Below are 26,562 nucleotides of genomic sequence, written 5' to 3' on the forward strand. Positions count from 1 at the left end.
GGGAGCCAAACCACTAAATGTTAAGTATTCATAGTTTGCTATAGCCTAAGTTATGAATGATTGAATAACTGGTCTATGATAATGTAAATATGTGACTTGCTCCACCATAATGATGATCATTATCAGTCGCATAGACCCAGACGTATCTACATTTTGAGCTTTATTGTTGACAAGAGGAGATTCTAACCTTCGCACAGATTTGAACTCTTGAACGCAGCAGAGTTAGTTAATAGACAATCAACCCTGATATTTGTTAGCTAGCTAGTTTTCAGCACAGTGCCATTTTGTATTCTGCCGGTTGCAACTGCAAGACATGTCTGTTATTTGGCATAACTTGTAGCTTACTTGCAAGCTACTATTTATACTAGCTAACGTTAGCTGATAAGTAATCCCGACAATCGATTTAGCTATCTAAAATGAAAGACAAGGTCACATACATCACAGGTTAGCTATCTAGCTAATGTTAATCACTTGCTCCATTCACACTCATAAATATTGCTGGCTTCTAGCTAGCTAGCTAGCCAGCTTATATTTTCAGTGTGGATCGATAGCTAATGCTAGCTAGCTATTTAGCATGAAAGTTACTCACCTTTCATGAATATGATTTGTCCTTTGTAGTAATTGTCATGTCCAAATGGCATCAGGTAGAACTGGCAAGGATCGAAGTTTTCTACATATTTAGGGTTTAAACGATTTAATATTGCATATTTCTATGGTGGTCTTGAACCTTTCTTCATAATAATTGGCGTAAGCATACCAGGCTAGCTAGCAAAATAATCAAATAGATACTTTATTTGAGGACTTTAGTCTATAGTGAAGTGACAGTTGTGGGCAAAAAGCAGTACGTTAAGTGCACTGCTCCAAATGTCAAAGCGCATGAAGGAATATTTGAATTCAAAAAAAGTGTGCACATAACCTCTACAACCATCTGGAAGTTTCGCGAGACTACATTCTCTTTGATAGCGCAGAGGCTAGCGCCCACATTCTGCCAGAAGATGTATTTTTATTTTATAAGAGACTGCGTTCACACCCGGTTGTGACCCCCACGACCCGGGTATGACCCCCACGAAAGGAGGCGTCATCACATCAGACCACTTTGGATCAAAAAATACCTAGCTTCTTTATTTTCGGCCTGGCATCAATGGAGGTAAGTTGCCTTCCACCCTGTCTTCTTTTATCTGTTTAGTTCTGTACGCAACCACAACTAAGAGGATATAGGAGGCTAAATGTTTATTAGTAAAACTTGGATAACGTTTTTTGTACTTTTTTACTGATCTAAAAGCGATTGTGCACGCCCCATTAGATAACATTAGACAAAATGACGCCTTTTAAAGTCAATGTTGAGCATTGCTATTATTAGCCGGTTAGCTAGCCTAGCATTAACATGTGTCTTTAATGAGTTATGGTTAACTTTGTTTAAACTTGAACCAGATCTGAGGTTATTGTGGAAGTATATTTTAAATACAAAAGAATCAGAATTTTAATACGGAATTTTAATACGGATGTATCACAGTATTTAAAGAAGTAGTCACCAACTTTTCTGGGTCGAGATCACTTTGAGTCAAAATGCAGGCTGAGATCTAACCTACTGCTCTGAATGGCGAACGTGCATGAAGATGGAATTCAGATATGACGTCATCGTTTAAGCACTATCCAAAATAGTTTTTAAACTACAGCGCACAACATGATTCAATGGGACTGTAAATCAGCAACAATCGACTTTCAGTTTTTCAAACTGCCGGCGTCTTTGAGCTAAAATTGTGATCACGTATACTGTGATAATGCCGAAACATAAAAAGAGTAACGATGTACAATAAGGCAAACTTAGCAAATATGGAATTTGTGGTAAGTGCATGAGGCCCAACATCTTTATGCACATCCGCTATTGTTTTTGAACATTACTTAAATGTAAGCCTATGCAAAATTCAACTATTAAACTGTTCCATAGCAATACATTATCACTGCATATTGGCTATGCTTGAATTGCCCTGTCAATGTTGTTCTTCTCAGACCATTTTAAAATTATATTTCTAAACTTTAGGTAGCCTACAGTGCCTTCAGAAAGTATTCATACCCCTTGACGTATTCCACATTTTGTTGTGTTACAGCCTGAATTTAAAATGGATTAAATACATTTTTCTATCTCACCCATCTATACACAATACCCCATAATGACAAAGTGAAAACATGTTTTAGAAATTTTGGCAAATGAAATACAGAAATATCTCATAAGTATTCACACCCGAGTCAATACTTCGTAGAAGCACCTTTGGCGGTGATTACAGCTTTGAGTCATCTTGGGTATGTCTGTATCAGCTTTGAGTCATCTTGGGTATGTCTGTATCAGTTTGGCACATCTGGTTTTGGGTATTTTCTCCCATTCTTCCTTGCAGAACTTTTTTAAAGTTCTTAAATTAGATGGGGAGCAGCGGTGAACAGCAATCTTCAACGGATTAAAGTCTGGGCTTTGGCTGGGCCACTCAAGGACTTTCACATTCTTGTTCTGAAGCCATTACAGCGTTTTTTTGGCTGTATGCTTGGGGTCACCTCTGTCTAAGGTCCTTTGCACTATGAAGCAGATTCTCACCAACGATTTGCCTGTATTTGACTCCATTCATTGTTCTCTCTATGCTTACCAGTCTCCCAGTCCCTGCCATTGAAAAGCATCTTAATAGCATGATTCTGCCACCACCATGCTTCACAGTAGGGGTGATGAGCTGTGCCTGGTTTTCTTCAGACATGCAGCCGGATTGTGACCGGGAGACCCATGAGGTGGCGCACAATTGGCCCAGCGTCGTCCGGGGTTAGGGAGGGTTTGGCTGCCCGGGATGTCCTTGTCCCATCGCGGTCTAGTGACTCCTGTGGCGGCCCGGGCACATGCATGCTGACACGTCGCTAGTTGGTCGCCTGTTGTACAGGGTTTTTCATAGGACACATTGGAGCGGCTGGCACAAAATTGGGGAGAAAAAAATGAAAAATAAAATGACAACAAAAACTAAAGATTTTTTTTTTTGAATCTGGCCAAATAGTTCTATTTTTTTCTCATCAGATCATAAAATATTTTGCCTTATGCTCTGTCTTTCACGTGGCTTTTTGAAAACTCCAGGTGCACTGCCATGTGCCTTTTTCTCAGGAGTGGCTTCCATCTGGCCACTCTCCCATGAAGCCCAGATTGGTGAAGTGCTGTAGAGACAGTTGTCCTTCTGGCAGGTTCTCCCATCTCAGCCAAGGAACTCTGTAGTTCTGGTCATTGGGTTCTTGGTCACCTCCCTGACCAAGGTCCTGTTGCTCAGTTTGCTCATTCGGCCAGCTCTAAGCAGTCTGGGTAGTTCCATATTTTTTCTATTTCCAAATGATGGAGACCAATGTGCTCTAGGAATCTTTCAACACTCTAGATATTGTTTTATACCCTTGCCCAAATATACTATATGCCTCATCACAATTCTATCTCAGAGATCTACGGACAGTTCCTTGGACTTCATGGTATATTTTCTGCTCTGGCATGCACTGTCAATTGTGGGACCAAAGATATTTCTTTCTAAATCATATCCAAACAATTTTAATAAAGATGTAATTTATTTGCACCAAAGAAAATAAGTGATAAACAACAATACAGATTTTTAAAAAATATATTAAACGGTGTGTGGTTGGAAGCCCAAAGGCTTATATAAAAACCACAACACAAAAAACAATATATAAAAACGTTTTTTAAAATATAACAAAATCCACTAATCAAAAATGTACAAATGAACCGAACAGCAATCACCAAACAAAAACAGTATGTTTTGTTTAAATGTGTGTGTGTGTGTGAGAGTTGGGCTATATGGAGGAGATTACCGAGTAGTTTGGTTCAACAGGCTGAACCCCAGTCTTCGCTTGAAGTTATTGAGGGATGAGGTTTTGGTAATGTGAAGATTAGCATTCCAGAGTATGGAACATCTGTATCTGATAGAAAATTGACTACGTGAGGTGGGGAGGGTGAAGATTATCGCAGTATCTTTGCAGTGGTATATACACTACCGGTCAAAAGTTTTTAGAACCTACTCATTCAAGGGTTTTTCTTTATTTTACTATTTCCTACATTATAATATATCAGTGAAGACATCAAAACTGTGAAATAAGACATATGAAATCATGTAATAACCAAAAAAGTGTTAAACAAATAAAAAAATATATTTTATATATTTGAGAATCTTCAAATTGCCACCCTTTGCCTTGATGACAGCTTTGCACACTCTTGGCATTCCCTCAACCAGCTTCATGAGGTAGTCACCTGCAATAAATTTCAGTTAACAGGTGTGCCTTAAGTTCATTTGTGGAATTTCTTAACTATTTAATGCGTTTGAGCCAATCAGTTGTGCTGTGACAAGGTAGAGGGGTTATCCAGAAAATAGCCCTTTTTGGTAAAATATCAAGTCCATATTATGGCAAGAACAGCTCAAATAAGCAAAGGTGAAACGACAGTTCATCATTAATTTAAGACATGAAGGTCAGTCAATGAGTGCTATGATGAAATGAGTGCTATGATGAAACTGGCTCTCATGACTGCCACAGGAATGGAAGACACAGAGTTTACCTAGAGGATAAGTTCATTAGTAGAGAAAGTAGAGAATAAGTTTATTAGAGTTACCAGCCTCAGAAATTGCAGCCCAAATAAATGCTTCAGAGTTCAAGTAACAGACACATCTCAACATCAACTGTTCAGAGGATACTGTTTGAATCAGGCCTTCATGGTTGAAATTGCTGCAAATAAAACACTACTAAAGGACACCAATAATAAGAAGAGACCTGCTTGGGCCAAGAAACACGAGCAATGAACATTAGACCGGTGGAAATTTGTCCTTTGGTCTGGAGTCCAAATTGGAATTTTGGTTCCAACCGCCATATCTTTGTGAGACTCAGTGTGGGTGAACGGATGATCTCCGCATCTGTATTTCCCACCGTAAAGCATGGAGGAGGAGGTGTTATGGTGTGCGGGTGCTTTGCTGGTGACACTATCTGTGATTTATTTAGAATTCAAGGCACTCTTAACCAGCTTGGCTACCACGGCATTCTGCAGCGATACGCCATCCCATCTGGTTTGGGCTTAGTGGTATTATCATGTGTTTTTCAACAGGACAATGACCCAACACACCTTCAGGCTGTGTAAGGGCTATTTTACCAAGGAGAGTGATGGCATGCTGCATCAGATGACCTGGCCTCCACAATCACCCGACCTCAACCCAATTGAGATGGTTTGGATGAGTTGGACTGCAGAGTGAAGGAAAAGCAGCAAACAAGTGCTCAGCATATGTGGGAACTCCTTCAAGAGGATTGGAAAAGCATTCCAGGTGAAGCTGTTTGAGCGAATGCCAAGAGTGCGCAAAGCTTTCATCAAGGCAAAGGTTGGCAATATGAAGAATCTCAAATATATTTTGAATTGTTGAACACTTGATTGGTTACTACATGATTCCATATGGGTTATTTCATAGTTTTGATGTCTTCACTATTATTATACAATGTAGAAAATCCCTTGAATGAGTAGGTGTTCTAAAACTTTGGACCGGTAGTGTAGATGGATCTCAGAATTAACCTGGAAGAATCCATTGAAGGGTTTAAGCACGTTACCACTCGCAAAGCTGCCAGCCCAGATGGCATCCCAATCCGCATCCTCAGAGCATGAGCCCAGCTGGCTTGAGTGTTTAGGGAAATATTCAATCTCTCCCTATCCCAGTCTGTTGTCCCCACTTGCTTCAAGATGTCCACCATTGTTCCTGTACCAAAGAAAGTGAAGGTAACTGAACTAAATGACTATCACTTGTATCACTCACTTCTGTCATAATGATATGCTTTGAGAGGCTAGTTAAGGATCATATCAACTCCACCTTACCCGACAACCTAGACCCACTACAATTTGCATACCGCCCCAACAGATCCACAAATAATGCAATCGCACTGCACACTGCCGTATCCCATCTGGACAAGTGGAATACCTACATAAGAATGCTGTTCATCGACTACAGCTCAGCCTTCAACACCATAGTGCCCTCCAAGCTCATCACTAAGCTCGGGGCCCTGGGTCTTAACCCTGTCAAGTGCAACTGGGTCTTGGACTTCCTGACGGGCCAACCCCAAATGGTGAAGGTAGGCAACATCACCTCCGCAACGCTGATCCTCAACACGGGGGCCCCACAAGCGTGCTTACTCAGCCCCCTCCTGTACTCTCTGTTCACTCAAGACTGCGTGGCCATGCACGTCTCCAACTCAATTATCAAGTTTGCTGAAAATACAACAGTGCTAAGCCTGATTACCAACAACGACGAGACAGCCTACAGGGAGAAGGTGAGGGCACTGGCAGAGTGATTCCAGGGAAATATCCTCTCCCTTAACGTCAACAAAATGAAAGGAGCTGATCGTGGACTTCAGGAGACAGCAGAGAGCGCACGTCGCCATCCACATCGACGGTGCCGCAGTGGAGAGGGTGAAAAGCTTCAAGTTCCTCGGCATACACATCAATGACAACCTGAAATGGTCCATCCACGCAAACAGTGTGGAGAAGAAGGCGCAACATTACCTCAGCAGGCTGAAGAAATTTGTCTTGGCCCCTAAGATCCTCACAAACTTCTACAGATGTACCATTGAGAGCATCCTGTGGGGCTGTATCACCCACTGGTACGGCAATTGCACCATCTGCATGGCTCTCCAGAGGATGGTGTGGTCAACCCAACGCATCACCAGGGGCATACTGCCTGGCCTACAGGACATCTACAGCACCCAGTGTCACAGGAAGGCCAAGAAGATCATCAATGAACTCAGCCATCCGGGCCCCGGCCTGTTCACTCCTTTACCATCTAGAAAGCAGAGACCGTACAGGTGATTCAAAGCTGGGACCTCCAGGCCATCAGACTAGTCACCACTAGACAGCCCCTGAACTTAGTCACTGTTACTAGCTGGCTACCACCTGGTACACTATCCTGCCACCCTATGAACGTAGTCATTGAACACAGGTCACTTTAATGATGTATACATACTGCTTTACCCACTTCATACAGCGCCTTCAGAAAGTATTCATACCCCTTGACTTATTCCACATTGTTTGTTACAGCCTGAATTTAAAATGGATTAAATATATTTTTTCTCACCAATCTACACACAATAGCCCATAATGACAAAGTGAAAATGTTTTTAGAAATTTTAGGAAATTTATTTCAAATGAAATACAGACCCTTGAGTCAATACTTTGTAGAAGCACCTTTTGGTGGCGATTTACAGCTTTCAGTCTTTTTTGGTACGTCTCTTAGAGTTTTGCACAACTGGATTGTACAATATTTGCACATTATTCTTTTTTTAGATCTTCAAGCTCTGTCAAGTTGATTGTTGATCATTGCTAGACAGCCATTTTCAAGTCTTGCCATAATTACATTTCTTCCTAGGTTTTGGCCTTTCCTAGGTTTTGGCCTTTCTAGGGAGTTTTTCCTAGCCACCGTGCTTCTACACCTGCATTGCTTGCTGTTTGGGGTTTTAGGCTGGGTTTCTGTACAGCACTTTGAGATATCAGCTGATGTAAGAAGGGCTATATAAATACATTTGATTTGAATTTGATTTGATTAAATTGGCTTGAAAATCTAAGTCAAAACTGTAACTAGGCCACTCAGGAACATTCAATGACATCTTGGTAAGAAACTCCAGTGTAGATTTGGCCTTGTGTTTTAGGTGATTGTCCTGTTAAAAGGTGAATTTGTGGGCCTCCCGGGTGGCGCAGTGGTCTAGGGCACTGCATCGCAGTGCTAACTGCGCCACCAGAGTCTCTGGGTTCGCGCCCAGGCTCTGTCGCAGCCGGCCGCGACCGGGAGGTCCGTGGGGCAACGCACAATTGGCATAGCGTCGTCCGGGTTAGGGAGGGTTTGGCCGGTAGGGATATCCTTGTCTCATCGCGCTCCAGCGACTCCTGTGGCGGGCCGGGCGCAGTGCGCGCTAACCAAGGGGGCCAGGTACACGGTGTTTCCTCCGACACATTGGTGCGGCTGGCTTCCGGGTTGGAGGCGCGCTGTGTTAAGAAGCAGTGCGGCTTGGTTGGGTTGTGCTTCGGAGGACGCATGGCTTTCGACCTTCGTCTCTCCCGAGCCCGTACGGGAGTTGTAGCGATGAGACAAGATAGTAATTACTAGCGATTGGATACCACGAAAATTGGGGAGAAAATGGGATAAAACATTTAAAAAAATATATAAAAAAAATAAAAAAATTGTGAATTTGTCTCCCAGTGTCTGTTGGAAAGTAGACTGAAGCAGTTTATGCTCTAGGATTTTGCCTGTGCTTATAGCTGTATTTGTCATGGCTCCATCTGTCAGCAGAGGGCGGCAGAGACCATCCTAGAGACAATTATGACACTTGGGTGTGTTCTATTACTCATTATGATTTCCCCTTTAAAAGAGGAGTGTTTTCTGTTTCTCTTTTGCAGAAGCTTGAATTGTTTACCATGTGCATTTGTGTCCCGAGTGAGTTTGAGACTTTGTTTGTTGTTTTTTCAAGTGTACGGTGATCCTGTGGCTACCGTGTCTTAGTATACATAAGTATTATGTATACGTATTATTTATCCTTAACCACTGATTTATGGTCTCTTTTCTGCACCTGGGTCCAACCTCACCATGTCACAGTATTCAGTTTCTTTATTTCCTAAAAGATTCCCTAGTCCTTACCGATGACAAGCATACCCATAACATGATGCAGCCACCACCATGCTTGAAATATTACGTTATACTCAGTGATGTGTTGTGTTGGATTTGACCCAAACATAATGTTTTGTATTCAGGACAGAATTACTTTAGCGCCTTGTTGCAAACAGGATGCATGTTTTGGAATATTTGTATTCTGTACAGGCTTCCTTCTTTTCACTCTGTCAATTAGGTTAGTATTGTGGAGTAACTACAATGTTGATCTTCAGTAGTTTTCTCATATCACAACCATTAAACTCTATCTATTAAACTCTATCTATCTAAAAAATAAGTGAAAAAAAAAAGGTGGAATCCCTGAGCAGTTTCCTTTCTCTTCGGCAACTGAGTTAGGAAGGAAGCCTGTGTCTTTGTAGTGACTGGGTGTATTGATACACCATCCAAAGCCTAATTAATAACTTCACCATGCTTAAAGGGATATTCAGCAACAACAAAAAAATTACACATCTACCAATCGCTGTCCTTCTTTGCAAGGAATTGAAAAACCTCCCTGGTCTTTGTGGTTAAATCTGTGCTGGAAATTCACTGATCGATTGAGGGACATTACAGATAATCGTATGTGTGGGGTACAGAGATGGGGTAATCATTCAAATAATCATGATAAACACTTATTGAACACAGAATGAGTCCACACAACTTATTATGCAATTTGTTAAGCACATTTTTCCTCCTGAACTTATTTAGTCTTACCATAACAAATGTGAATACTTATTGACTCAAGACATTGACGAAGGACATTTTGTATTAATTTCAACAACAACAAAAAATAATCTTCTTTGACATTATGGAGTATTGTGTCACTAATCACAATTTAATAAATGTTATATTTAGGCTGTAATATAACAAAATGTGGAAAATTAAAGGGGTGTGAATACTTTCTGAAGGCACTGTACATACTGTATACTAGCCAAGGCTAATCCTATATAAATACCACTGTATACACCTTTTCTATTCATATACTGTCCATACATTCTATACACACCCTTATACACTGTACAAAACATTGGCTAGCCAGTTAGTGGTGCTGACAGATTGAAACTGTTACAGCACCAAAATGTGTTTCACTCTATCCCATAAAACATGTAAGTTAGGCACTCACCAGACAGCTTCAGTAGCTTGGTTTCCATTTTTCAACAGATTTTTCTTCTCCCCCTGACTGGTCGTCAACAGTTACTGGTCTTGGAACTCATTTGTTCAACAGAAACAACTTCTGGTAAACTGTTTGCCACTAGTGGCAATAAATATTGTTGCCAAAGGTTCCAATAGAATCTTGAGAGAATTGTTTGTCATTGTTGCTAAAGGTTTGCTGCAGATTCACCACTAGTGGCAAACATTTGCAAACTTCTGGCAACATTTTGTGGAACACTATTTAGTTTGCAGCAAATTTGCCCCAAACTTGCAGGAAGTTTGCTGCAACAAATTGTTTTTGTAAGGTTTGCCTACTTCACCCATATTTTAGTTGAGCAAAAAAAGTAGTGTGTAGTTCCATGCTACATGGCAAAAAAGTAATTCACTACTGAAAACATTACCTGGATTTGAATTTAGTTCAACCACCACCAAGCTACTGCAAAATCAAATGTTATTAGTCACATGTGCCGAATACAACAGGTGTATTACAGTGAAATGCTTACTTACAAGCCCCTAACCAACAATGCAGTTTAAAAATATGAATAATAAGAAATAAAAGTAGAAACAGCAGTAAAATGACAATAGCTAGACTATATACAGGGGGTACTGGTACAGAGTCAATGTGCGGGGGCAACAGTTAGTCGAGGTAATTGAGGTAATATGTACATGTAGGTAGAGTTATTAAAGTGACTATGCATAGATAATAACAGAAAGTAGCAGTGGCATAAAAGAGGGTGGGCGGCAATGCAAATAGGTGGGTAGCCACTGTTCAGGAGTCTTATGGCTTGGGGGTAGAAGCTGTTAAGAAGCCTCTTGCGGTACCAGAGAGAACAATCTATGACTAGGGTGGCTGGAGTCTTTGACAATTTTTAGGGCCTTCCTCTGAACTACTAAGCTATTTGGAATTGTTTTAATACAGGCATACTAAGGATTATTTTTCTATTTTATTTTGAATGTGCGCAACAAAAATAAACAGCCTCTTGCTAGGTGTGCACTTGAATTAAAGGGTAACTACACCCAAAACTCAATTTCTCTGATTTTTACCAGACCTCAAAACTGGTATCTTGATGTGGTTTTCAGCATTGTTGTGGACAAATGTAGTTGTTTTTCTATTAAGTGATTTTGAGAGCAAAAACCTGAAAAAAACAGAAACCTGGAAAAACTAAATAGAGAAAACGCAATTTGGCAAAGAACAAAATGGAACCAGGCAAAAAATGTAACAGATTTCATAGGCCCTAACTAATGATCATTTTTTTAATTTGGAGGGGGTGTGTGCAGAATGTAGTGCTATGCACTGTGGTCAACATTACATTACCCCTTTCAATACAAAGTATATATCAAACGTGATTATGTCTGTTGGGAAATGTCACACTCCTCAAGAATCAATGTAAGGTTTCTAGATTTGATCAAATGTATTTATTTTTTTTGCTTAATTTGATCAAACATAGCATCTAATAGTCCAGCTTCCAGTTCGTTATTGATGGCGAGTATGATGCTTTCCAATTGATAGCTATTCATTTTTATGGTCACCAATATTTACATTTCCCTACAGACATAATCATGAAGATGGATGGATATAAATTCCTAGACAAAATTATATGATAGCACAGACATCCAAAAATAGTGTCAGTTTGTCACAGGAACACAGCATATGCAATAGGGTTCCTGATTCGTTTTTTTCATCTCCAACAGAGATTAAACATACAGTACATATTGTACATTCTGGCAGGAGGGTAGTAAATCCTATGGATTCTTTTGAATTGCAATAATTGATGTCTAAGGTTGTAGGAGCAAATATGAACATTTTCACATATCGGTGACCAGTGGTTGCAAACATTTCTAATAACATGTTTTACCGTTGTCATTATGGGGTATTGTGTGTAGATGGGTTAGAGAAAAAATTTGCTAAGCAAACAATACACAACTTCACATTTGTGTTTCCCCAGAGGATTTTAGCTGCACAAATACATTATTAGACTGTATTAGTGATTTTATATACTTGGATGGCTCACAACTTCCTGCAGCTAAATCAAGACAACACAGAGGTAATTATTATTGGAGCCAAAGCACAGAGAGAGAATTTGGCCGCACATTTTAATTAATGGGCAATAAAGATAAAACACCAGGTAAAAAAACCTAGGTATCATTTTAGATTCTGAACTCGATTTCGAATCACACATTAGGAATGTGACTAAAATAGCTTTTTACCACCTGAGGAACATTGCCAAGGTGTGGCCGTTTCTATCTCCGGCTGATACAGAGAGACGAATCCATACTTTTATTACAAGCAGGCTTGATTACTGTAATGCTCTCCTGTCTGGTCTACCCAAGAAGGTCATTTGGTCAACTGCAAAACTTACAGAATGCCTGCAGCACAGGTACTGACCAGACAGAGAGCACACATTACACCGGTTTTAAGGTCTCTACACTGACTGCCTGTGAGTTTTAGAATTAATTCTAAGATTCTTCTATTTGTTTTTAAATCAATCCACGATTGTACACCCCAATACATGTCAGACATGCTTTTGAGTCATGTACCCAGTAGGTCCCTCAGGTCCTCTGGTACTGGCCTTTTAACTATCCCAAAGCCTAGGACCAAGAGGCATGGAGAGGCAGCCTTTAGTTACTATGCCCCCTGCCTCTGGAATAGCCTGCCAGAGAACCTGAGGGGGGTTGAAACTGTGGACATTCTGTATTTAAAAGAGATCTTAAAAACACACCTTTTTAGCTTTGCTTTTACTTATGGTGCTTTTTATGTCTTTCAATTTTTGGCAGTCTTTTTTTCTTCATCCTCTTATGTTTGTTGTGTAGTAAACATTTATGTTTTTACTGTGAAGCGCATTGCGTTGCATTCAGAGGGCTCCCGAGTGGCGTAGCGGTCTAAGGCACTGCATCTCAGTGCTAAAAACGTCACTACAGGACCTGGTTTGATTCCAGGCTGTATCACAACCGGCCGTGATTGGGAGTTCCAAAGGTCGGTGCACAATTGGCCCAGCGTCTTCAGGGTTAGGGTTTGGCCATGGTAGGCCGTCATTGGAAATAAGAATTTGTTCGTAACTGACTTGCCTGGTTAAATAAAGGTTAAATAAAAAAAAATGTCTGAAGCGCACTGCGTTGCATTCATGTCTGAAATGTACTATATAAATAAAGGTTGATTTGAATAAGTCAAGGGTATGAATACATTCTGAAGGCACTGTAACTAGTTTCATTACACTTAATCCCTTTTTACTGTTGCCAAGCCCATCAAGGTCCTGATTGATGAGTCACTAATTTTTTGATGAGTCACAGCTTTTTGTCTTTTGGCAATGCTAGGGACCCCCCCACACACGCACACAGTGCTTTTAACATTGTGTGTCAAATATGTAATTAGAAAACACTATGTAATCATGTATGTCAAAGTGTATGTTTGTTCATACAGTCATTTTTGTTCACCTGGGATTTGAACATGACGATCTTCCTGCTACGCCACTGTCTATCAATGACTGATTTCACCTGTAAGCCTATTCCTACACTTTGCACTTCAAAGTACATCTCAGCTCTGTTAAAAATACAATGAAGAAAACTACTATATTTTTAATTATCGTAGTGATTCAGGAGTAACAGAATAATAGTCCCCACCAACATTAGACAACTATACCGAAAACCCAATGAGAGAATTGTCAGATTAACTGAAAACTAAGTCAAGTACTAAGTGATCATGTCAAATGTAATCATACTGTCATAGATTTTTTTTTTTTTTTACTATTTTAGCTGAACAGCATTTCATTACTTTACTTACAATAGTTTGGAACACCTGGGACCATCACGTGACAAAAACCTCCAGGGGACCATGACACAACGTCCCAAGAAAGTCCTAAAAACGCCCCCGGGTCAAACCGGGAACTATAGAAAGGTCCCCCAGAGAACATTCCCTTGGGACCATCATGCGACGTCCTAAGGACTAGTAAAATGAAAGTCCTGAGAACATCCTAAAAAAGGTCCTTGACATGGTCCTCAGTGATGTCCTGGGAACTTACAGAGAACTGCACAAAGGTCCCCCAGAGAAGGTTCCCTTGGGACCATCGCGCAACGTTCTTAAAATGTTCTCAGAACGTCAGCCTTAAGGAACCTAATGGGAATATTGCCGAATGTCCTCAGACATTTCCTGTTTGCTGGGTAGGCTACACAACTGTCATTCCAATTAAATGTCTCAACTACAGTTGTTGCGTGTGAACTGAAAGGAGGAAGACATCGAGCAAAGAGACCTTCGGTCAGACGATGAGAATAAAAGGAAGGATCACGTAGACGACACTCTTAGTAAAGCAAATCAACTATTAATCATTAAAGCTGTGGGTTTCAGATAAATAGATGCTTAATTACCTTCGTAAAACATTCAGTGTAAATTAAGTTTGCTTTTGTTGAATGATGATGTAATGATCAAACAGTACAGAGTATTGTAGGAAACTCACAGGTCTGCTGTTCATTCAGAAACTCAAATGTAATTATATTGGACACCTTGTCTTGTTGTCAGATGCCCTGTCGATTTCCCTGCTGCAGATCCATTCACTCATTCAAGCTTTGCTGACATGCTGTTTCTGGTTGTTGTGGTCCATCAAAAAATGCAGTATGTGTTGAAACGAGAGAAAATGTATTATGGTTCTGCAACTTTTTCTTTTTTTGCTTTCTGATTTGGAATACCTGCTGTTGTGGTGGAAGGAACTCATAAGAAATTAGAAAGTTTCAGGCTATTATTTGGGGAGAGAAATATGGTCTGTCTAGTGATGACAGCTTTTACGAAAAAAAAAGTTCAAATGTATGCACGCTCTGGATAAGAGCGTTTCCTAAATGACTAAAATGTTTTTAAAAATGTAACACTAGAACTGCTGGGCTTCTCAACCTGCAAGTACCCACTAGAGAACTCGATGTCGGGTGTCCCTTTTAGCCTTCGTATCATATTGACAGATTCATCTACTGTGTTAACCTGGCTACACTCAATCATAATCATATTCGTATATTGAAAGGTGACACTCGTGGTGGGAAAAAAAACGGAAGAGTTTTATTTTAAGTAGATAAGGAGCAGCACACTGAGGTGTGTGTGTGTGTGTGACTGTGTCTGAGGAATAGTGAACTACATTTAGTTGACATTTTAGTCATTTAGCAGACGCTCTTATCCAGAGTGAGTTACAGTTAGTGCATTCATCTAAAGATAGCTAGGTGGGAAAACCATATATACCACGTAATAATACGTTTAAAAAACATCCTAAATAAGTAGCTATCAGCAAAGTCAGAGCTAGTAAGGGGGAAAAAAGTAAAGTGTGAGTGTTCATTCACAAAAGGCCTTTTCCCCCCCAACTAGTAATGTAACCACATTTTGCAGTAGCGTGGTGGTAGTTCAACTAAATTGTAATCTTGGTCATGTTTTCAGTAGTTAATTCCTTTTTTTCCATGTAGCATTGTAGGTAACTACTGGAATTACACAACTTTTTTTGCAAAAATAAAATATTGGTGAAGTAGGCAATACTTTATTTAGTTATTTTGCACCAGAACTGCCTCATTCTCACTTGAAACATTGTTTTTGTGTTTAATAGGCTACATTACATATTCTGTTAACATCTGACTCCAGAGTGATCTCTTTTTGGAATTTTGTATTTTATGACAGATTTGGATATGATCATTTTTCACTAAGTAGTTTGGATGTTTTTATTTTTTATTTCACCTTTATTTAACCAAGTAGGCCAGTTGAGAACAAGTTCTAATCTACAACTGCGATCTGTTGTAGTTAACTAAAGTTACAGTCACGTCCTGACCATAGTTCTTGTGTGTTTTGCTTGTTTAGTGTTGGTCAGGACGTGAGCTGGGTGGGAATTCTATGTTGTGTGTCTAGTTTGTCTGTTTCTATGTTCAGCCTAATATGGTTCTCAATCAGAGGCAGCTGTCTATCGTTGTCCCTATTTGAGAATCATATATAGGTGGCTTGTTTTGTGTTAGGGATTTGTGGGTAATTGTCTATGTCTAACGTTAGTAGCTTGTGTGTGCACTTTCGTTTGTAGCTTCACGTTCGTGGTTTATTGTTTTTGTATTAGTTTGTATAGTGTTCGTTTCGTCTTCGTCTCTAATAAAAGAAGATGTATTCATATCACTCTGCGTTTTGGTCCGATCCATGCTCCTCCTCAGACGAGGAGGAGAACGAACGTGACAGTTACTTTGGTCAGGGTTGTGACCAAGAACCCATTGGTCACTCTAACAGAGCTCCAGGGTGCCTCTGTGAGATGGGAGAACCTTCCAAAAGGACAACCATCTCTGCAGCACTCCACCAATCAGGCCTTTATGGTACAGTATCCAGATGGAAGCCACTCCTCAGTAAAAGGCAAATGACACCCCTCTTTGAGTTTGCCAAAAGGCACCTAAAAGACTCTCAGACCATGAGAAACAAGATTCTCTGGTCTGATGAAACCAAGATTGAACTCTTTGGCCTGAATGCCAAGCGTCACGTCTGGAGGAAATCTGGCACCATCCCTTTCAGTGAAGCATGGTGGTGGCAGCATTATGCTCTGGGGATGATTTTCAGCGGCAGGAACTGGGAGACTAGTCAGGATTGAGGCAAAGATGAACAGAGCAAAGTACAGAGAGATCCTTGATGAAAACCTGCTCCAGAGCGCTCAGGACCTCAGACTGGGGCGAAAGTTCACCTTCCAACAGGACAACGATCCTAAGCACACAGCCAAAATAACGCAGGAGTGTATTGGGGACAAGTCTCTGAATGTCCTTGAGTGGGCCAGCCAGAGCCCAGACTTGAACCCGATCGAACATCTCTGGAGAGTCCTGAAAATAGCTGTGCAGCAACTTTCCCCATCCAGCCTGACAGAGCTTGAGAGAATCTGCAAATAAGAATGGGAGAAATTCCCCAAATACAGGTGTGCCAAGCTTGTAGCATCATTCCCAAGAAGACTCAAGGCTGTAATCGCTGACAAAAGTGCTTCAACAAAGTACTGAGTAGAGGGTCTGAATACTTATTTATGTAAATGTGATATTTCAGGTTTTTATTTAATACATTTGCAAAAATCTCTAAAACCTGTTTTTGCTTCGTCATTATGGGGTATTGTGTGTAGATTAAGGGGGGGAAATTATTTAATTAATTTTAGAATAAGGGGCGGCAGCTAGCCTAGTGGTTAGAGCGTTGGACTAGTAACCGAAAGGTTGCAAGATCGAATCCTCGAGCTGACAAGGTAAAAATCTGTCTTTCTGCCCCTGAACAAGGAATTATACCCACTGTTCCTAGGCCGTCATTGAAAATAGGAATGTGTTTTTAACTGACTTGCCTAGTTAAAAAAAAAAATTTTTAAAAATAAGGCTGCAACCTAACAAAATGTGGAAAAATTCAAGGGGTCTGAATACTTTTACATTTTTACATTTTAGTCATTTAGCAGACGCTCTTATCCAGAGCGACTTACAGTAGAGTGCATACATTTTTATTACATTTTACATACTGAGACAAGGATATCCCTACCGGCCAAACCCTCCCTAACCCGGACGACGCTATGCCAATTGTGCGTCGCCCCACGGACCTCCCGGTTGCGGCCGGCTGCGACAGAGCCTGGGCGCGAACCCAGAGACTCTGGTGGCGCAGAGACCACTGCGCCACCCGGGAGGCCAATACTTTCTGAATGCACTGTATGCCATGATGGAGGCACCAGCAAAGAGCAATCTTTACGAAGTTCACTTGGCACAAACACAAAACTCTAAATATACCAGAGTGTGTACTGTGTACTGGCAACTGTCCTTTATTGTTCGGCATGATGGGAAATGACAGATGCAGACCTGATAAAACTATTTGCCTTCCACAGAAATTGTCTCCGGAGAATCATGCACATCTTCTGCACAAACACAATATCAAACACCAAGCTCCTTAGACAAATGAAGCAGGAAGCCATGGATGCCATACATAAGAGACGCCGCTGGAGCTGGATTGGACACGCCCTGAGAAAGAGTACAGACTCCATCCCAAGAATAGGTGTCCATTGGACTCCAGAGGGTGGGTGTAAAAGCGGGAGGCCCAAGACAAAGGGGCGGTAAACAATCAACCAAATCAGCAGAGCTGGGGCACGGTGGAGAATATGGCCAGAGTCAGACAGAAAAGGTGTGCCTTTGTTATTGCCCTATGCGCCAGTGGACGCGATGTGGATGAGTGAGTGAGTGAGATGAAGATTTAGAATGGAATGTTTGCTTCGCAAGTCTCATTAATTAAATCAATCAAAATGGATTTGTATGCTTACAGATACATAGACGCACAATATACTTTTGTAAAACTCAAGTGTAAATCAAGTTTGATTTCAAAAGTTTTAAGCTATTATTTGGGGATGGAAATATGATGGTGCATCAACTGATGACAGCCCTTTTTAAAAGTATTTTTGTGGTAGTTGTAGAACTATGTAGAATAGGTTCGTATATAGACCTGCTGATAGTTAGCTGTAGTTCTAGTGTCACGTTCTGACAATTGTTTCCTTTGTTTTGTCTTTATTTAGTATGGTCAGGGCGTGAGTTGGGGTGGGCTGTCTATGTGTGTTTTTCTATGTTGGGGTTTTGTGTTCGGCCTGGTATGATTCTCAATCAGAGGCAGCTGTCAATCGTTGTCCCTGATTGAGAATCATACTTAGGCAGCCTGGGTTTCACTTTTGGTTTGTGGGTGTTTGTTGCCGTGTCAGTGTTTGTTCGCCACACGGTACTGTTTCGTTCGTTATTCTTCGTTTATTGATTTGTTCCAGTGTTCCGTGTTGCTTATTAAAAAGACATGAACACTTACCACGCTGCGCTTTGGTCCTCCTCTCTTCCACCTAACGACGAGCGTTACATCTAGCTAATAAATAAACTCTTTAGGCTAACAGTGATCATTGAAAAGTACATTTCCGGAGGAAATTGTGATGTGCTTGTTTGAAAGGATTAGGGTTTTGAAATAAGTTATAGTACGATAGTGTCTGCGATAGTAATGGTGGTGACCGGTTATATTTTAAAAAGTAGGTAGATGAAAAACATTGGCTGGTTGGTTGATAGGATAGGATAAACTGAATGTTGATTTGGTGTCTCTTGCTTGAATGGTTCAAGAGTTACAATTATTGTTGTTGGGTATTATATGCAAATGTATGCATATTTAAGTAGTGATCATTTATCATGCATACCACAGCTACACCAGAGCTAGTGGGAACCAGACCTAGCTTGCTACACCAAGGACCTGAGTGTGGGTCAGTAGTTTTGTGGTAAGTAGGTGTGTGTTTGTGGTAAGTAGGTGTGTGGTTGTGGTCAGTAGCTGTGGTCAGCAGTTGTGGTCAGCAGTTTTGGTCAGTAGTGGTGTGGCTGTGGTCATTAGTTGTGTGGTCAGTAGTTTTGGTCAGCAGTTTTGTGGTTGTGGTCAGTAGTTGTGGTCAGTCGTTTTGGTCAGTAGTGGTGTGGCTGTGGTCATTAGTTGTGTGGTTCAGTAGTTGTGTGGTCATTAGTTGTGGTCAGTAGTTTTGTGGTTGTGGTCAGTAGTTTTGTGGTTGTGGTCAGTAGTTGTGGTTGTGGGCAGCTAGAAATCTTATCTGTATCATTCCAGGGTGTCCAGACCGGGGAAGCATTAGAAATCTTCTCTGTAGTGTTCCAGGTCATGCCATAATGTAGTTATTTTGGAAGATAGTGTACTGTTAGCTGAAATCATATTTTTTCAAAGCCATTTTAGCTATCGCACTAGGTGTTTGGTCAGAACAGATTCACAAATCATGGGAATTTGTTGCCCTATGAAGACGTTGTCTCCCTCTGAGGCAACCCCCCATGCAGTTGCCTTGGCAGGCCTGATCCCTCCATAGCTAAAGCCAGTGTGAGAAACATGCTAACAAATGTTTGTGCTATGAAACTAAATAAATACTGCATTCTGACCCATAAAACTTTGTTGCTCGATTCATGATAGTGTTAGACAAACCAATGAAAGTGAACTTCAAAACGTGATGTACTGTAGTTTATTGGAATTTGCAGCTGTTGTTGGCAAGTAATGAATCTGCCAGCTTCTGACATGACTATGTCCTTACATCTGCGAAAGTTTAACAGACACCCTCTCCATTAAACTGCTCATGACATTTAATGCCTTCATTTCCTCTCCTGGTGTTTTAATTATTACGTCAATTGAGCGTTCCCTATACAAGCTCATTATGCGATTAATTTGATTTGTGCTAGTAAAAGCTCAATGGCAAAATAAAATAATGTTGCTAGTAGAGGCTGTACTACTGTCTGACAAATTCTACGTAGTGTTAGAGCATGACTCAGAGATAAGGTAGTGATGTGTGTGCGCACGTACATGCTTGTGTGTGCCTGTGTGCATCTGTGTTTGTGTGAGAGAGAATATGTATTTTTGTTTGTACTCTGTACTAAGGAGAGCAAGATAAATGCCAGTGCCTGCACACTATTTCAAAGTTGTTGAAGGAGTACGGCAGAGGAAATTAGACTGCCTCCCTGTGTACTGGTCTGACAGATTAGTTTATGAGTTATGAACACATTAATAAATGCTGCATTTATAAAAGTTGCAACATATCCAGAAGAAAAACAAAAAAACGACCCCCTCCTTCCCCCCTTTCGTCCAAGCAGTGATGATGACGGTGGCTGTTAAAAACTCAAACAGATATTAAAAAGACTAATCTTTGGCCCATCTTGATCATTCACTCTCACGCAGATGGGCCCCTATGTAATGTGCCCATCTGACACGAGCGTCACTCAGCTCAAAGTGCAGACTCAGAAGAAACCCTAGACAACCACATCTGCCTGCCTGCACATAGTCCTAGCAGTATAACTATCTGCCACAGTTATATGAACCAATATATATTTGTATACGTTGCAATGTCTGCACTTCTGACAAACTGAGAACGGTAAAATAGCTCCTATTCTCTCACATCCTTGAGAATGAGAAAATACTATGAAAGCCATGATCTCTCGAAGAGTGACCTAACTGTTTACCACCCTCCCTTTGTGTAGACCTACCTTGCATTGCAGACTGGTCCCATAGACTGGATGTCACATTGTATACGTTAACCTGGGACACTTAAATGAGTTTGGTATTGTAACATAAGACAGATGGTTACTTAATAAGGTAAAAACCAAAGTAGGGTGGTTGGTCGGGATTGGTGGGCTGTAACACTAACGTCTAGCAATCCCAACTACTTATCAAGTTAGCTAACCCTTCCACTAACCTTAACCATTTTAGCTAACCCTCCCTTTAACCCTAACATTAACCCTTAGCTAACCCTTCCCCTAACCCTTTAACCTAACTCCGAAACTTAGCCTTAACCCCTAGCCTAGCTAACGTTAGCCAGCTAGCTAACATTAGCCAACTAGCTAGAAATTGTAACATATATGTTTTACAAATTCATAACATATAGTAACTAGTAACTGTAACCCATTGATTCGAGTTGAAAAATAAATGCTGCGCTCTTGGAATGGCATGCTTTAAGCACTACTAAAAAGTGCTATTTACATGTGAAAATGAATGCCATATGCTGCATTTGCTATAAGCCTATTTTGTCGCCTGCCTCTGTTTTGGTAAAAAGCTGAGGGATGGGCCTGGAGAAATGTAACCACTCTCAGATTAATAGACAGAGCTATGGATGCAAGGACTGACCATCCATGTTATGAGGTTATACAGTGTTTGTTTACATTTCCAATGTTTACAAACATTGGAGAAAAACAAACTTATATTTTATAAGTCCAAAAACGGATGTAGCAACTACAGATTCCCCCTTTTTAAGTCTATCAAAAGTGTGCGAGTTTGAGAATGTGTCAATTAGGCCTATGGATTTTTTTTATCAGCATGAATTAGATTGAGCAATAAAAGCCTCACTTTTATTCTATAGGCTGGGATCCGCACTATGCAGCTGTTGCAAGAGCGCATTTTTCACAGTCTGTGAACTGGTTTGAAAACAATGATTGATAGGCAGTTTAAACTTCTTTCAACCATTATTCGGTTCAAATACACATTTAGATTTGTGAACAGCCATCCACAACAACCACAATCCGTAAGGCGCAAATAGTTAAATGAGAGAGCAGCAATGTAATTTACATCAATGCGCTATATAGATATCAATAATAAGTGATATCCGTATCGCCGTAGGCTACACCACTGCTGTCATCCTTACCTCCAAGCGTTTATTCAAGTTGGATAAACTTTGGATGCCGACAGCAGTTGCATCATTGGAAGACATATCTTGGACTGTAGCCTACAAAAGCCTATTCCTGTTCTTGAATGTCATTTGAGAAACATCCTTTCTGAATTTAAAAGTAATCCTTGAAGTAATCATCTAGTTTTTCAAAATTATCTGAAATCTGATTACAATATTTTTGCTGGCTACGTAACGGATGACAGTTACAGGTTTTTTGTAAACCCTTACATGTAACGGATTACATGGAATCTGTTACTCCCCAACCCTGCATATAGTACGTTTTGCTAATTCGTAACATACTGTACATTTTGCTAATTTGTAACATATAATATGTTTGCAAATTCGTAAATATAGTACGTTTCCAAACCATAACATATAGTATGTTTTGAAAATTCGTAACATATTGTACGTTTGCAAATTCGTAACATATAATACAAATTGTAATCCGTAACATATTATACAAAATGGGTGATGGACATCCACTAATTAATACATACCATAGGACACGTAAGGTATCATACTAAATGGAGTGTCCCGGATATACATACAGAATAATACAAAATGCTCAGAGACCAGGTTGTGCTTTTGCCAAAGATACAGTCAACTTTTGGTGCTTCGCTCTCACCATTTTATCTCTTTATGATCTAACATGTACATAAGTAACGGCTGAACTCTGGGCGTGAGTCTGTCTCAGTTATTTTTACTCATGACTCGGCAGCTCCTGAACTGGTCACCCTTGAGCAAAAGCTGCCAATGTGGCGAAACTAGTTAGGATGACAAAAGGACAACATCTTCCTGGGGAGTAACATCCCTGGTGGAAAGGAAGCAATGTGTGATGCAACGACTTTGTGGATGATACAACACAGGGATTATAACGACGACTGACATTTTGTATGTCACTCGTCCACACGTAAGGGCAGGCGACATTGGGGACAATTTTTCTTCGAAATGACTTGCCAGTAATTTATCTGATCAAAAATGATGTTATAGTGAAACAAAACATCAGCAAAATGGTTTATAAACCATTTTCAATCCTGTGTACAACTTAGTATTTTACAAAGAAGGAGATGCAACCAAAATCCTGAATCAAAAAGTATGAATCATCCCATCCTAAATCACCCATCTCGACGCCTATCAGCACTACCGTTAGAGAAAACTTAACAGAAAACCTCTGTCTCTGTCAGGAATAAAGCTTTCCTAGACGGACACAACAAAAGAGGAAAACTAACATCGTGGTATAGAATGGAGACGGGGTCAATACCCAATTTTAAACTCAGCCAACTCAGGGAAACCCTTGCAGGCCAATTTCCAATTCCTCAATTCCAATTAGTAGTATTAGTACAGAGCTTCTTCGGAGCCCCATGTAGAAAAAGAAAAGAGATGAGGTAGCCTTACTCACCAGAGTTGCGCTAGGCCGTGGGTTCTCAGGGCATTAATGGAGCCGTTTGGCAGAGAGCAGAGGGGACGACCGAGCACAGCTGCGTCTCCGTGCAGATCAGTTCATCAGTCTTTAGACTTGTTTCCAGGTTGATAACCGGCCCATTCTACACAGCCAGAGCACCAAACATTGAAAGTCAACATCTAGATGGGGCTAATTGACATGACAAACACAAAGCATGCGTCTTGTCATCTCTTCTGGTTCATACGCTCTACGGCAGTAGACCAGACCTTGTTCAGGCAAGGCCTTCATGTACTGTTAGCTAAAGAGGAAAAGGGCCACCGAGCAAAAAGGCAAGCACATGTGCATGTGGACTGGGTTACTTCATCTTCATGCGTTTTGCTAAGTTCTCTCATTAGGGAAAAATTACAGTAAACTACACCATTATGTATTTCCCATCATTTCCTCTTTCAATTATAGTGGGGCATCATTTATAATGAATTCAGAGATGCAAAGCTATAATGTCAATCTGTCTCTCTGTGTATTTATGTGGATGTTGTGGGCATGTGCATGCATTTCTAAATGCATGTGTGATTAGGTTTTTGTTTGTGTATATGTGGGAATGCATGTGTGATTGATTGAATGGTTGACTGATGGTGTGTGTAAGCATGTGTGCATGTACATATCTGTGCTGCATTGCCGTATCTACTCAGATAGATATTCTTGTTACAGTTTCGACGGGCTAACCTAGCTTCTATTTGCTACAGATATCAATCATAGCTTTGTTCATATTCATGGGTTTTGGCTGAGAGGTGGATTTTTCTTGATTTTATACTTATTTAATGTTAATTTACACCAGGAAGTCCCATTGAAGTCAAATACCTTTTTTCAAGGGAGACCTGGGTCATGTTCATTAGGCACTAAAATGATGAAAACGGACTGAAAATGGGAGGGAAAACCTGAACTTGTCCAATAAGAAAGGCTTATTTTTGGTTCCCATTGCAAAATGTTTTATAACACTTACAATTGCGTGGACCTAATGAACATGACCCAGGCCGAGAAAGGCAGATCATTGATTGTTCTCTCACCAAAAAGGGATCCCAAAAGTCTCCTGGGTTTTCTCTTCCAGGTCATGTGACCTTGTGCTGTCAACCTTCCAGAGGACTGGGGAGACTTCTGTCTGTCCAGTGCCGTTCCACCTGGAACAGGAGAGATGGACAGACGGTCATGAGGTAATGGTGGAATACAGTAAAATGTCATGTACATGGTATACTAGAATATATCATCACAATAATGGGTTACAGTGGTGAATGTCTCTGCTGTGCTGTTATACAGTATATTGTTTGCTCTGACATTGTAATTGTAATTTCCAGTTATACATTTGAGGTAATTTGGTTTTAGGGGGCAGTTATTAAATAATTTGAAAAACTCTGTGGCAGTTACATTAATTTGTCAAGACCTACCCCCATATTTTATGGACAAGTGCAGGCAAGGGCATCAATGTTGACAAGAAATTAAATGTGAAGTAAAAGCTAAGAAACTTAAGGTACACAGCATTAACCCAGCTATATTAGTACTTACCTGAGCAATGCTTCCTTGGTGACCACTTCGAATGGTTTAACAGTGTCCAATAATATGTTCCTCTTCAGGTTTATATTGGATTCGTTGGAAAAACTGGAAGAAAGAAATCACAGCTAAAGATAATACCTCAGTAATAAAGTAGTGCCCTATGCATTTGACTTTCATACTCTCCGTGAATATCAATTCATTAATAGAGAAAGAATAAATGCTGTACTGTGTTTTTACCTACATTCTACCAGTATGTCTCAAATCAATAAAATGAATGCGTTTCATATAACAATGTGGTGTTTTACAGCCTGTAAAACACGTAGTCCATGTGTTAAGTTAAGCCATTTCAAGACAACCTCCCAGGCAGGGCCGGCCCTAGCCTTTTGGGGGCCCTAAGCAAGATTTGGTTGCCCCCCCACTTCAGGGGCAAAACATTTTAGTAGCCCCCCTCTTGACGGCAGAGAAACATTTAAGTTTTAAAGTACATTTCCTGCAATTCTACACATTTTTCCATGGGTAGTAGAGACAATGTTGCAGTTTTGAAGCAACATTTCTGACATTCTTCACATTTTGCCATAGGGCAGAGAGCAGTTTAGAAATGTTATGACAAATTTCATGCATTTCTACTATTTTTGCCAAGACTTAACTTATTTTGCATATTATTAGTCGATTTGGATAGAAAACACTCTGAAGTTTCTAAAACTGTTTGAATCATGTCTGTGAGTATAACATAACTTATTTAGCAGGCGAAACCGCGAGGACAAACCATTCAGAATTTTTTGGTTTTGAGATCACTCTCTTTTCAATGAGTTTTCATTGGGAAACCAGTTTTCTAAGGGACCTTCTTGCAGTTCCTACCGCTTCCACTGGATGTCAACAGTCTTTAGAAATTGGCTGAGGTTATTCCTTTGTGTAATGAAGAAGTACAGCCATCTTGAAGGAGGGTCACTCGAAGTGTCCTGTTTGTTAGAAGCGCATGACCAGAAAGCTAGCTACAGTTGGTTTTAATCCTGTATTGAACACAGATCAATCCGTCTTCAATTTGGTCAATTTATTTACGTAAAAAAATACCTAAAGTTGTATTACAAAAGTAGTTTGAAATTTTTTGGCAAAGTTTACAGGTAACCTTTGAGATATTTTGTAGTCACGTTTCACAATTTGGAACCAGTGTTTTTTCTGGATCAAACGCGCCAAATAAATTGACATTTTGGATATATATCGACGGAATTAATCGAACAAAAGGACCATTTGTGATGTTTACGGGACATATTGGAGTGCCAACAACAGAAGCTCATCAAAAGTAAGGCATGAATTATATTTTTATTTCTGCGATTTGTGTCGCGCCTGCAGGGTTGAAAAATGCTTCTCTCTCTTTGTTTACAATGATGCTATCCTCAGATAATAACATTGTTTGCTTTTGCCGAAAAGCCTATTTGAATTCTGACATGTTGGCTGGATTCACAACCAGTGTAGCTTCAATTTGCTATCTTTCATGTGTGATTTAATGAAAGTTTGATTTTTATAGTAGTTTTTATAGTAATTAATTTGAATTTGGCGCTCTGCATTTTCTCTGTCTTTTGCCAAGTGAGGCAGTAGCGTCCCGCCTAAACTCAGATATGTGGATATA

The 26,562-nt window shown here is 40.3% G+C and overlaps 1 protein-coding gene and 1 long non-coding RNA gene across 5 annotated transcripts in view; one reads left to right on the plus strand and one right to left on the minus strand.

Moving 5' to 3' along the window:
* The window catches only part of pcbp3 (poly(rC) binding protein 3), a 155,499-nt gene that overhangs the window by 104,799 nt on the left and 24,138 nt on the right, over window positions 1-26,562 (minus strand). For all 3 annotated transcript variants that reach the window (XM_039015109.1, XM_039015108.1, XM_039015106.1), the window contains exons 2-4: window positions 24,948-25,040; window positions 24,455-24,565; window positions 23,388-23,532 (exon numbers count right to left, since the gene is read on the minus strand). The gene's annotated coding sequence lies outside the window, so the exon portion shown is untranslated. The remainder of the gene's footprint in view (window positions 1-23,387; window positions 23,533-24,454; window positions 24,566-24,947; window positions 25,041-26,562) is intronic.
* On the plus strand, window positions 921-25,213 carry LOC120064492. Of its 2 annotated transcripts, XR_005478604.1 has the most exons (4): window positions 921-1,147; window positions 17,660-17,952; window positions 24,496-24,598; window positions 25,016-25,213. It is a non-coding gene; the product is annotated as an uncharacterized LOC120064492 (long non-coding RNA). The 2 variants fall into 2 exon arrangements; XR_005478605.1 differs by lacking the exon at window positions 17,660-17,952.

The sequence above is a fragment of the Salvelinus namaycush genome, chromosome 19, assembly GCF_016432855.1.
Source record: "Salvelinus namaycush isolate Seneca chromosome 19, SaNama_1.0, whole genome shotgun sequence".
NCBI classification, from domain to species: domain Eukaryota; kingdom Metazoa; phylum Chordata; class Actinopteri; order Salmoniformes; family Salmonidae; genus Salvelinus; species Salvelinus namaycush.